General features: G+C 28.0%; 1 pseudogene; it reads right to left on the bottom strand.

The window, feature by feature from the left end:
- Positions 1–130: 130 nt before the first annotated feature.
- Positions 131–14,162, bottom strand: part of LOC139225432 (phosphatidylinositol 3-kinase catalytic subunit type 3-like) — a 30,806-nt pseudogene continuing 16,774 nt past the window's right edge.

Below are 14,162 nucleotides of genomic sequence, written 5' to 3' on the forward strand. Positions count from 1 at the left end.
ATTAATCTGCATTATGACATTTAACTAAATATTTTAATGTATTTTCGAACTATAAAATAAGCGACAATGCAAATACATCAATTAAAATAATTTCCCCAAAAAAATCTTTTAAAATTGTGGATACTACTACAGATAAAATTAAATCATCTTTGAAAAATGTGCATAAATTTTTGTACCTGATAAAGTATGTTTGAATGACTAAAAAAGTTCACGTCCAAAGGAATTTACCGAGTTATTTAAGGTCAGTATCTATGAAGTAATGTCGACATTCTATGAGTTTTGTATATCTTAGTACATACTTATAGTTATAAGCGATGCATGAGAAATATAGCCTTAATTAGTATATATATGTAAATGAATACGCATTTTGACATATCAAGATCACTTAATATCTTTTTGGAATAATTTCACATTAAATATTTTTATTAAACAACTGTCATCAATCAGTCAATTAAAAAATATCACTTTACCTTCGAAGTAGTACAAAAACAGTAAAACAAAGATTTTTGAATTTTTGAAAATGTTCACTGGACTCCCCTCCCATAGCTTCAATCTAAATTAAATATTATCGGAAAGTGGATATTATTAATCAATAATTAATTATTAGAAGTAATACTCATGGAATAATATAATTTTTGTAACTTTTAATAAATTTTCGGAAAAAAATATTTAATTTATGTGAAAAAATAAAAAAATAAAAAAATACTATGGTGTTCAATATGCTGAACAATACATACGTGTTTAAAATGTATAGAGTAAAATGAAAACATCTTAATTATTTGATAATCTATAATTTTCTTAATATTTTAATTAATATATCATAAGTTGAGATGTACTTTACTGATAATTTTAAGTGGATAGACTCACAAAACTAGAACATCCCTATTTTTTCTAGACTTAATTAACATAAAGTATAATCGTGAACATTGTGTCACACAATTTTGATATCGTTCCACGTCTTCTTTTTAAGACATGATTACTATTCTACAGTAGATACATCCATTTAATGTTGTGATTTAATTTTTTTGCCGCATATAATCATAACCTTATCTATTAGGTATCTTAAAAGTCGTTTAATGCTAAGAAATAGCATTTTTTTATCACCATAGCAACTTGAGACTATTTTTGTAATGCAATTAGTACTATGTGGTCATAATGAGTATATATAACATGGAATGAAGCTGTTATTCTTTATAGTTAATAGGGAGTTATTAAAAATTGAAAAATAGTAGATGGAGCATTAGAATGAGTTCTCAAGTAATCCTAATACAGTTATTTTATTAAACAATGATTATTTCATAAAGTAGATAGGATTTTATATTAACTTGTCTAGAACCAATAATGGTGTCTTATCAAAATAATATACTGATTTTTGAGTATTATTATATTAATGTATATTTTCTTTTTTAGGGTAAAAGCATTTTGGAATGACGAAAGTTTTCTTATACTAAAAAATAAGTGTTTGATGCGTTTTGCTAAACTACTGCGCGCGCAAAATTTTATAAATAGGTTACGAACTTTTTTTTTGAGCTGACCAAAGAACCAAAACGAATTTTTTAAAAAGCATTTTTTTATATACCGCAATATTACGCGCTTCCTAAAAATTCGGGTTATATTACAATCGAATATATAGATCGTCAGAATCGTTCGGCAATTTTCGTTAAAATTATAGCGTTATGATATTGCCAATGAAAATGATGATAATTTATTTTTGAAGGACGTTTTTTTTATAAAATGAAAAAAACAAATCCCTATATCGTTGTTGCAAACATTAATGTTTCTAACAAGGAAAAGAGTTTGCGATAAATGCACTAAAGCCTGATGGCATTTTTAGTAAATATATTTTTTAATGTTTTTTTGCGCAGAAAAAAATATTACTGGAAAGAATTTTCTTTATTTTTAGGCTCAAAATTAGCTCAGCGGCAAATTTTGCTCTGATGTGTTTGATATAATTGATATCTGTTTATCGTACGAGACAGTATGAAAAACAGATATCATTTCATACTAAACATATCAGAGCAAAATTTCATCAGGCAAGAGTCTCTTGATTACTCTGATGTACAAAAGGAGAAAATTAGAGGATCAGTCACAATCGCCAAGATTGATAAGTCCCAAATATGCCAAAAGATACAAGCGAGGGAGAGTTCTCGTTAATCAAGATATTTTGATTGTGGACAGAACAGTTTCAAATGGTAATATATTCCAAGTACTGACTGTGGTATGTAATTACTGAACCCCAGAAAGCATAATAAATGAGAATGTTAATACCGGCTTTATAATTTAAACGGATCGCCGGTCTAGATACAATATCGTAAGTGATCTGAATTACAGACATGATAATCATGACAATCATTCTATTGAATTTAAAATTCAGCTAGGCCTACATACAAATCGTATTGAAGCCATTTGGAGAACTATAAAAAGAAATTATCGCCATATCACAAATAAAAACCTCGCATTTATTGGATCGTGCCTTGCTTAATATCAATTAAAAAAAAATCTTATAAAACCACCTTCTGGAATATATTATGACTATTAATGAAATATATCTGTATTGAAACTTTTTCGTATTAATTTTGCTGCTTTTTGAAAATTAACGAACAAGCGCGATATTTTGGTCAGACTTTTTATCCATTGTGGTACTCTAATTTTTTACATTCAAAACAGTTGAATGCGTAAACAGACTTTAAAATATGTATATACCTTAGTGTACTGAAGAACTATACAAAGAGGTTAGTTTCACTCCAGGAGACGCTTAAGTAGTTTCTGTCGCCAAAACAAAAGTAAATATTACCGAATATTGAGTTTATTAATATAACAAAAAATATCAATTGTATTTGATATGTAATTAGTATAACCTACAAAACCCTACCTGGAATAAAGAAAAGTATGGCAAAATCCACCTTTTATATATTTTTTATTATCAGATAGCTTTTGTTCCGCAATGCGTGCTTCAATTTGGAAGAAAAAAGAGGTTCTTACATAAATGATAGCAAACATTATATAGACCAGAAACTTATATTAAATTAATATTTTGCTAAATGTGTACTTGATCATTTATAACCTTGTCAACCTTCTCATAATAATTAGTAATCGACATTCGAAATAAAAGACGACATAAACCTCATTTTGATTATTATAATATTTTTTATCGTGTTAGCGAAATCTCACTCACTAGAAAATACTATATTATTTCAGACAATAAGCTGCTATAAGGTTCAACATTCTTATTAGTAGAATGAATAGATGAGTGATTTTTATACAAACTTATTTTAAAGTGAGTTCTTTATAAAAGAGTTTGTAAAAATGTAATGGCAGCGTCATTGTTTTTTGGGAAAAATATAGCGAGACAAATGTTGTATTTAATCTTTTCTTTGATTTATAGTTTTGTTTTTTAATCAAATTTAATATAAGGGTGATTTTATTAAGTCTATAATAAAACTATTTATGATACTCTTAATAGTAATTATGAAGGAATTCAGCATCGGTGAGACTGCAGAATTAGATCATTTATTCGACATAAAAATAAGTCATGTGACTATTAGCATGATTCAAAGTAATAAATGAGTTAACGATCGTTTATTGCATAAAATCAAATATATCCGAAGATTTATAAGGGTACATGGATGCCTTAGTTTTGATGTGTTTTATCGGGATTCTGTGGAACATCAAAATATTTCATATCGAAAAAATTATTTTTAACTTAAAAAAAATAATTTAAATGTAAGTCAAAAATTGTATTGATGATAATTCTTATAAGCTACGACAATTATTCGTACCTACAAATAATTTATGGGATAAGTAGTAGTTATATCTAACACTATATTGGTATAAAATATAAGAATAGCCAATAATTATACAACTATATTGAACTACTGTCAATATAATCAATTAATTATAGAGTTACCCTTAAATATTTATGGCTTGTTGTATCATTCAGCTTAAAATGACGACTTTAAGTTTTTTTATTTACAATGAATTAACAAGTTTAAAGATCCTAGAGAATAATGTAAATATAGACGTATCACCATAGTAGTTTAAAATATAATAGGTCATAATTAATTCACTAGGTAAAAATTAATGGATAATTTATTTAATTTGATACAAACATTATTTGATTCAAATTCACTTAGTAATAAGAAAGCAACATTGTAATTGTAGTAGGATATCAGCTAAAGTAAATTAAAATTAGTTGTTGTAATCGGATTAGATTCAGTATGTGAATTTAAAACTAAATCTTAGGATCTAAAATATTTAAAATAGTTTACCCTGAGAGTAATAAAATCAAAAGAATAATACTTAACTACATGTATAATTTTGCGGGATACATTAATGTACCCTAAAGTAATACCAAGGGTACTTAAAGAATGATACCATTTGATTGCTTTACATTTTAGAACTCAGAATATAATAATATTTATTAGAGAATAAGATAAGCTGCTCATAGACAAAGTAAAATAAACACGGAGTTTCATTATGGGTGCAAACAAGATTATTAGCAGATGTGACCTTAAATGCTAAATCAATCATATTTCAGGTAAATGAAAATAAACTGTTTATATTCTATTTACTTTTAAATAGATGAAAGTATTTGTTCGGGAAATTTTATCTCCATTAAATCACAATTAATACAATGGCTAGAAAGTGAGATTATTATTTTATATCTATAGAACCCTGCTACAGCAAATCAAGAAAAAAGTTGATAGTTGCTGTATATAATTATAATTATTCCCTAGGAATTTATAATCTAAAATAGCTAATCGCATACTAAACAGTGTATAATTGTCTAATAAGCGTTTAACGCTTTTTCAATCTAAGTAATCGCATATGTAAGTTAAATTAATTATCATTTTTATATTATCACAGTATATTATACCAATATGAAAGATTAATTAAATAACACTACCAATAATGTTAATATAAGGTATTATAGTAGTTGTAAGCAATGACACTATTACATAGTTTAAAATTCAATTTAAGATTGACCCAAAATTATAATTCTTTTTTTAGTTAGATAATTGTGATTGTCCAGCCTTACAAAGTTATATGTAGCTAGAAAATTTAATAAGATAGGTTTATTTAGAGACATAAAAAATCGTACTTATGATGATTAAAAATATTATTTGAAATAAGGAATTACCATTTCGCGTGAAAGTTTCATAGGTGGAGGGAATGGTTTCGGATCCCTTCCAAGAATATAACCAAAATCAATGTGAAATAGAGTTCCTATTACACACACATAATTTATCGAATTCTTTAGATAGATTATGTATATCTATAAAATTACCATTTTTTGTTAGTAAAAGATTATCCAAATGTCTGTCACCAATTCCAAGTATATATGTGATGACACTATACCCAGCTATAAATAATTAAGTAAGGCTATGGATTCTATGATAAATCTATAATATACCGCAACTTTTTATATAATTGTCTAAAACATCAGAACGTATTCTATAAACATCCCCAGCAGACGGGGCTACTTTGCGAAAGAATTCTAAATTAATTCACATAAGAGTTATATAAAATTATGATTATGTGTATCTATAAGTAAAAAATACTTGAATCGAGCCTTCTTTTGATAGTATTTCCCCTATTGATTCTGAGTCAATAAATTCGATTATACCTAGAGAAATTAGTAGATTATATTATGTTTACTTATTGGAATTCATATACCTTGTTCTGGACCAGTAGCAATTACCTTATAAGGAGTCAAGTTAAGGTCCAGGTTTTCCTTGAGTAGCATCTAAAAGGTAACATTTGATGGTTAAAATTCATCATGTGTGTTATTTTAGAAAGTAAATGGAGTCACATACTTCATTAATGAATGAAATAACTTTTAAAACAAGCTGGTCTTGTCGTATATCATCACCATTTTTAAAGATAATTGTATATTCATTTTTTCGGCTTGTTTAAGATGTCAATTTCAAAGGCATCAGTTTTGAATTATATACAGTCGATTTGGCTATATAAAATATATTTACATGATGATGTAACTATACTACAATTGTTTATTTTTCTAGCAAGCAGTTTAAAAACATTAATATTTAAAATTAAATTTAGAATAAATCCACTTTTTAGACACTCTTAGATGAATGTTGTTATGTTTACTTAATCTTCTCCTCGACATAGTCAGCTAATTTTTTAAAACTAAAACTTTTTGAAAGTTCAACTACCACCAAATGTCCTTTAGGAGTCCTACAACGCGTTATGGACTGAAAAAATATAAAAAATGTCATATTTCTGATTTGTTATATATTAAGATTTGATGAACATATTTGCTAGTTTAATATAAATTATGTATAATTCGCCAGTTATATCCGTAGATTTAGCTGAGGACATGATGGATTATTTAGAGGAGTCACGAAACAGGGATTGAGGGCAAGCACCACCTCTAGTGTATGTATCTAGGTAGAGTTAGTGGTGAATGAATTCAGCAGCATAGCTGCCAGATTAAGATCATGTCGGAAGTTCGATTCTACGGGTAATACCGTTATCGAGGAGCTTATAAAGTACCCAATGGAAGCAAGAAAAGCTATCTGGAGGGCTACGCGCTAGGCAAACCTCGATTTATAGTTATAAAAAATAAGCAAGCGCATCTAGATGTGCGGGCTCCCAAGAGCTACAACTCCTTCACTACTGTAGTTTCCTTGAGACCTCATCATTACAACTCAACTGGAACGCTCTAAGCCATTGGCTTGGTCATTTGTACTTTAGATATCAGTTGCATTTTATGTCACCAAACAGTCGATGTACATCAAGATTCACTTTTTAATTAGTGTAAGGCGTTTCACAAAATACACAGTAAACTTCAAACCGTACGTTTACTTTGTCAATCGTCATTTGCGATTCGCCGATAACAATGGTATACAGGGCAAGTTATATCAGGCGGATCACAATATTGTTCTAAATTGTGTGAGCATTTAAAGTGTTGAAGATGACAAAGTGCATCTTCTCTTAGTAGCAATTTAGAATTATTTTGATGATCTGAGGTACATATTCAAACTTTTTTTATTAATTCTTGATCTTATGGTGCACAAAACATATACTTAAAAGCTTCTGTTGGGACAAGTCGCGGCTACGACACACTATGTACATTTTAGCAAGATTTTTCTTATGGAAGTCCCACCTTCAGTCGCTTAAGAAGTGTTAGCATGAACTTGACTTCAGACGAGCTTAATTCTCTGATATATTTTCTCTCAGAGGGTGGACAAGAGTGTTGTAATTTTTTTGACGTAAAGAGGTTTCAAACAATAAATTCAGTATGCCGAATGTATTGTTTGAAATCTCCTTGGTTAAACTGGTGTGCACGGGTCTTTCAGAGCCAACATCTGTTTTTGGGTAGGGAAGTTGTGTATGTTCTAGTCAAACGCTGGTGTTTTATTGCGTTAAACTAGTATAACTTATAGACATATAACATAAGCATACACCATTGACATGATAAATCGTGATTCTGGAGTGTTCTACTAGCCATTTCTACACTGCCCGCTGATCGAAGCCATTTTATGGTCTACTTGGATTTACCGTTGCTCCAACAGATTTACAAGCGATGATTCAGCCGCGTACCTGTACCAACTATAATTTATCATTACCATCAATATTTTTAGTTTTGATCGAAAGCCCCCTGGGAAGTGATAATCTAGCTCCAAAAGGTGGGGCATAGGTTTTTCGCTACTTAATCAAAAGAATCTATTTAGATGTACAGAGCTCAAAAAGTCTATTTTATTTCTGCTTTATACTTTTCACCATATATAATATTTATCCGATACATTTAATTCAACTGTAAATCATTGTGACTTTTATTTTCCAGATCCCCCAATCTTTAATTTGATTGTCAAAATTTCCTCTTAACTACTTCTGTTTCACTACTAGTTTTAAATAAATTTTTATCAACAACTCAGAGAATAATTTTAAATATGTGAGTTGCATTAACTAGGGTGACAGATACATAATTATACAAAGTTTTACTGAGATTTGAAATAGAAAACGGCGGTATATTCAGCTAAAGTAATTTCTTATAGTAGAATACATTTTTCAATAATTTAAAATATATTACTTATGTATGATAAAACTGGTATACGCTTATGCCCATATAAAACCGAGATTCTTAAGCAAAATTACTTAGCCTTAACTAAAATCGCTATCGTTTCATTAGATGATGTAACATAATTGTGCGCATTTGTCAAAGTTATCTGAACTTTATCTCAAAGAGAGTACTACAGTCAGAATAAAGAGATATGTTTATTAAATATTAAGACAGTTTGTAATCTCTATAGAAAGAAATTTGACCAGATTTTGGGTGTTTTGACCGCTCACAGCTAATGCAATTTTTGTATTCACTGATATCTCGAAATTTGTATTAAATAACCTAATGAAAAGTGGTTTGCAAGTATAACGGGCGCATGTTTTTGAAGAAGTAGAAGCTCCAATCTATTTGCTGCAAAACTAAAAATATTCGTCATTATTTTAGACCAGCGTAAAAATTTTTTCAGAATAGGATTCCTGACTCATTTATGTAGAATGGCAATATTAAGTTTTTTCAGCTTAAATTATTGTCGATAATGGAAAAATGTACAATTTTATTTAAAAGTAAAGATTCTAACTTTAACTTGAAGTAGTTGAAATATTCCAACCATCGTTCAAACTACAGAAGTCTTATCGAAATAATAAAATTAGTCCTAGGGATAATATTGTCAAAATGAAACTAAAGATTGCAAAATGAGACTTTGGCTAAATTACAGTGACCGTTGTTTGCATCGAGAATGTTCACTAGTACTCGTTATAATCGTTGTGCGATGGAATAAAATAGGAAAATCTTCACATTTGAAAATATCGAAGAGATAATAATGATAAATTATGTTTACTTTAGTGACTATATGCATTACACAGTCAAGAAATTATTATATTTACAGCGCGTTATTCTAAATGTTTTGTGGCAGTAGAAATTCTGTTAAACAGAAAGATACTGATAATACATATTAGTATAAATGAAATGCACTTTGTAAGAAAAAAATGTCCTGATATGGTAAGGAGCAATTTTTGAAATATGCAGACTTCCAATGTGAAAGTCCTTCCTATTTATTGTTACAATAATCCAACCATGACGTATGGTGACATCCGAATTCCTATTGTTATCTCATTTAATACAACAATATGCAAATTTAAAAATGTTATGTTTTGTTTCTAAACTTAAAGAAGATTTTTATAAAATCGGTGGATACGGGGCCGTTGTTTAAATAGATGAAACCGCCCACCATATCTACAAGGAAATATAACGTTTGTAGAAATTTTCATAATCAACAGCACTGAATGGTTTGTGAAGTTGACTAGAACGGAAATTTCTTTTTCCATATAATACAACAAAGCAACTAGAATACTCTTAAAATTATCTTTAAAATACTTTAAGAATCGACTATTCAGACGCACTGATTCAAAGGATACAATAACTTAAAGGATTTAGGTTTCGTCCATGGAGTAGATCTCCATAAAGAAAAGTCCTTTTTCTATAAGGAAGTACATACTAACAAGATAAAAGCGACTTAGTGAGCTTTTTTAAGCGTAAATATCGAAACGTGACAAATAAAAATCCAGCGATAATTCCTCACCACGTTTCCGACTTAGTGTATCGTAAGAAATGTTCAGTCAAAGAATTAACTGTCTTAGTTAAATATATAATGATATGCAATAATTTATTGAAATGTTTACGAATATAAAAAAATGTATATTTTTCCCGAATCGAATCACGGTCGGTGTAATTTAACAGAAAATTTTTGTTGTAGCACTAAATGTAATTAGGTGGGCTAGAAGTGGAGCGAAAAGGTGACAACTTTTGTTATAATGATAAGATAGTTATCGGTCGGTTAAGTAAATATTAATCCGTGTGGTCTAATTTTTCCTTGATCCAAAATGAGTAAAATATAAGGATGAATGCACGAGTACGTAATAAATTATTTAATTGGTCAATAATACCGAAAGCATGCCGAGAGAGTGAAACCGTGCGTATATAAATGTATTATTGTTATATGTCAAGCCTCGGAAAAAGTATCACTTGTTAAGTGGATTTATATAGATCAAATGTGATAAATTAAAACCAAATATACTGGAAGTGAGAATTGTGAATATAATATATAAGAATAGGAATAGTCTAGAGAAGGTTGAGTCATATTCGAGAATTTCGCAAAGAAAAATTTTTCTACACAGTGTGGCAAAAGCGTTAGATTACTGCGACAAATAAGTAACCTATAAATCAAAAAGTGGCCAAATTTAGCTAAACAAAAAAAGTATTTCGAACTTGTAACAACAACAATTTAATACGACTCTACTCTGAAATATAGAAGGAATTTACTTTTAGTTGCATAATTACATCTAACAGAGGTTAATATGGGCTTAAATTTTACCTTAAGTTTAACTTTTTTATAAATACTAATAATTTTATTTTTTTCGTTTAAATCGATTTCATTACTAAAATAGACTTTAACAAATATATGTTTTATAATTAAATTTCCTATATTCCCATGTATTATTTTTAAACTTAATTTAAAGAAAATTAATAAAGACGAAAGTTTTTAGAAATAATTCATTTAAGCTAATATATATGACGCTTCGGAATAATATAGTTGCCGGTATGATACATGAAAAACCTTGAAAGAGATGGAAATCTTATAGAATTTAATATAATATGTTACACGTTAAAGAAGATGAAGAGCTTCTTATATTAGTAACAAACAATTGAGTTATTTTAAAAATACTAATTCAACCACTTCAACTTTTATGATCAAGGTTCTTTCATAAGAAGTTTTGTTAGTGTATGTTCTGCCAAATCGGTTAGTCACGGTTCGACAGAGTTTGTTAATTAATATCGGAATATTAGAAGGGTTTTATGCTAAATGAATGTTTTATCTTAAAGATCACGACGAATATGTGTTTGGCATAAAGTAAAAAGTGTAAATGTTTTGCGAACTCTACCGTATAAAATTTTGATGAGCTCATTTACAAAAACAATCATTTTATAAAAATCCAGATCTAACTTTCGTAAATGGTTATGACTAATTTTATATACACTAAAGTAGATCGCAAGAGTTTTACTATAATATCGAAATGGTAAATTATCACTTGTTGTGGCATTACGTTAACCCTGAAATAAATTTTGATGATTTACTAGTTATTCAAAATTCTGCTTTTTGTTTACAAGTGAAAGTTGCGTCGATTGCTTAGATTACTTAGATTACTTATATTAAGCCAGATATTGTTATAATATACTTATTGTATTGAAAAATATTCAATATCACCATGGAAACTAGTAATCTCGCTGCGATATGTGTCATAGAAATTTTTTTTCCGTGGTAAAGGAAAAAATATGATCATGGTTGTGGATTCTGCACTCGATAAAAATCTTCATGCTTTGAGGACTTATTCTATGATATAATCTAACGTTTGTATATTACTAGTAAATAGCGTATTACACTAAGAACTAGTTACGAATTGTAAGGAATCGCATGCGTGTAGAAACAGATGAAAAACTGATTTATACTCATTTTGAAATTACGTACATGTAAGCGTTGATTAGCTCATTATTATAAACAAGAATTAATTTAATTATAACTCCACAGTTAAAGTGATTAGTGTAAAAAGAATAATAGTCATATAAAGAAAGTTCTGATGTGAAATTTAGAATATATCATATTCCACATTAATCATTGTTTGTGATATGCTGAGGTATGGGCTTTCAATGAAAATGTTGATGTATACCTTGGAAGTTATGCTAGTCAATATTCGATTTTTCATGAATCATAGTAGTTTTAAAGTGATAAAGTGAACGAATCGATTTTAGCAATATACATATTACGTCATATTTAGTATATATTGTCAAAAAATGCCAAAAATAATTAACGTATTCTTAATAATGCTTATATTAAAATCATTAGGTTGAATCAGGGATTTATGAATCATGAAGTATTAATTCAAGTCTCATATGCTAGCAATTAACATATTAATTGTTAAATAAATCGTCCAAAAATATTTTTTTAAATTACTGGTAATTAATGTGTTTTTTCATAATTTATGCCACATATATAATAAATGATAAGTCAGAAATTTTAAATGTTTAGAACCAAAACAAATTTACGAAGTTATAAGCTCCTTATTTGAATCTAATAGCTTATATAACAAAATATACCTCAAGAGATTAGAATGACACCGCCACGTAAGTGGAATCCGTATAAAGACAACTGATTGACTTATTTTAAAAATAGTTATATCCTTCAAATCTATAACTTGCTAAGAATAATTTCAATATTGTACTCAGTTTTTTAAAATAGAGTCCAATTTTCTCAAAAATAAATGATAAAAAGTCATCTCCATTTATTCTTATCGATGTAGACTATAAAAGCTGCATCTATAATTAAAACAAATATTTTGAAAATAGTTTAAACCTTAAAGTACAAATATGACTATACTTTATTTTTTTTTTGAATTTTAAATTGAAAATGTTCTATAATCACAGGATGTGAAAAAAAGTTTGAGGGGCGTCAAACAACATTTAAAATTAAAAAGGTTCAAATTTGTGAAATTACAAGGAATAAAACCACAAATTTTAAGGTCAGGCTGCAGCGGAAGATAGAGCGGATCTTTAAATGTGTATTCACTCGACAACAGTGTTTGTTGTAGGGATAAAACCTAAATGTATTTTTTAATCAAATTTTTAATCAAATTTTCAAGTAATTTTAATGTTTTGAAAAAAGGTACTCGTTTCTTCCTTGAATTTCCCACCTTTTCTACTGTATGAAATAGATTGGATAATATATTAACTAATTTAAATTGTTTTCCTAATAGACGACGTCTTTTACGTGTATCTTTTGATTTCTAATTAACAATTTATCAAATTTATATATATAAATAATTATACATGCATTAAATAAAGTGAAAATTGTTTTAAAATATTGCTATATATGATACTTCGCATAGGATTATTAGAAGATTTGATGTCAACAACTAAATACCTTTATACACATACATTAGATTAAAAAATGTTATGTACGCATACCAATAAAAATATGTAGCTAGTATATCATTTGAGAACATCTTTCAATAAGGAACTTTTTTAAATATAACTAAAAGTAATCAAAATTTAGTTTAAAAACTCATTTTAGTACTTTCTCATCTTCTTTGGTAAAAAATCGTGATCGTTTTTTTTTATCATTTAACGCTATAATGAAAATAAAATCATTATAATTGGTGAATTATACTTTTACTGTCAGCATCACTTAACAGAAAAATCCGCTATATTACTAATCTTTAATTTATTTGAGAGTTCTCCAGGGTTGTCATGGAAATTCTCACTCTCTGATGGACTGCGATTTAAACTCCAGCTCTTTCAAGTGTATATCGATTTTTGTCCTTATTTTCGTAATGATATAAACATTGTACTAATTGTTGTAAAAATACAGTCAGACTCTAGAACATAACGGTATTAAATGTATTTATTAATGTTGAAAAGATAATATTAAATCTTTTGGATGAGTACGACAAAAAATTTTATACTCCCATTTATATTAACGTCAGTTAAAACAAATTATAGAAATTTCACAACAAATAAGCAACCTTTTACTACAATAGAAAGAAAGAAATATTAAGTGTGTGATGTATAGTCAAGTACAGCCTTATACTCTTATCTCTACCTTAAATTAATTATTTATATAATACAATGACCTTTTAACAATAAAAGGAACTTTAAGCTTTCTATATTTTAAAAAATACCATTAGTGTATTAAAATAAAAAAACATAGAGAAGTGATAACGGGAATATGTTAGACGCTCAGAGTCCTCTTTTAATACCACAAGGCGGTATTCTAGCACAACTATAAAGTCATGATTATTATAAATTAGCAAATATAAAATCAACTAAAACATATAACATATGATTTAACGAGGATTGAAAGAATAGTATAGCTAGTCTAAAAGAATTTATCTATTAACAAAAAAGTCACTTTAGTATATATTAATATTACTTCGTTTAGTTACATATTATATGTCATAAATGTTTCACCTAGAAGATAGTATTGTATAAGTGACCTCAAATTTCTCTGGTAATTTAACAATAAAATCCACATTGAAAAGCCAATTATTGCTTATTTTTTTATATAGTCTAAAAAGTGGGCACTAAA

Source organism: Pempheris klunzingeri, unplaced genomic scaffold (genome assembly GCF_042242105.1).
Source record: "Pempheris klunzingeri isolate RE-2024b unplaced genomic scaffold, fPemKlu1.hap1 Scaffold_215, whole genome shotgun sequence".
Lineage (NCBI taxonomy): Eukaryota > Metazoa > Chordata > Actinopteri > Acropomatiformes > Pempheridae > Pempheris > Pempheris klunzingeri.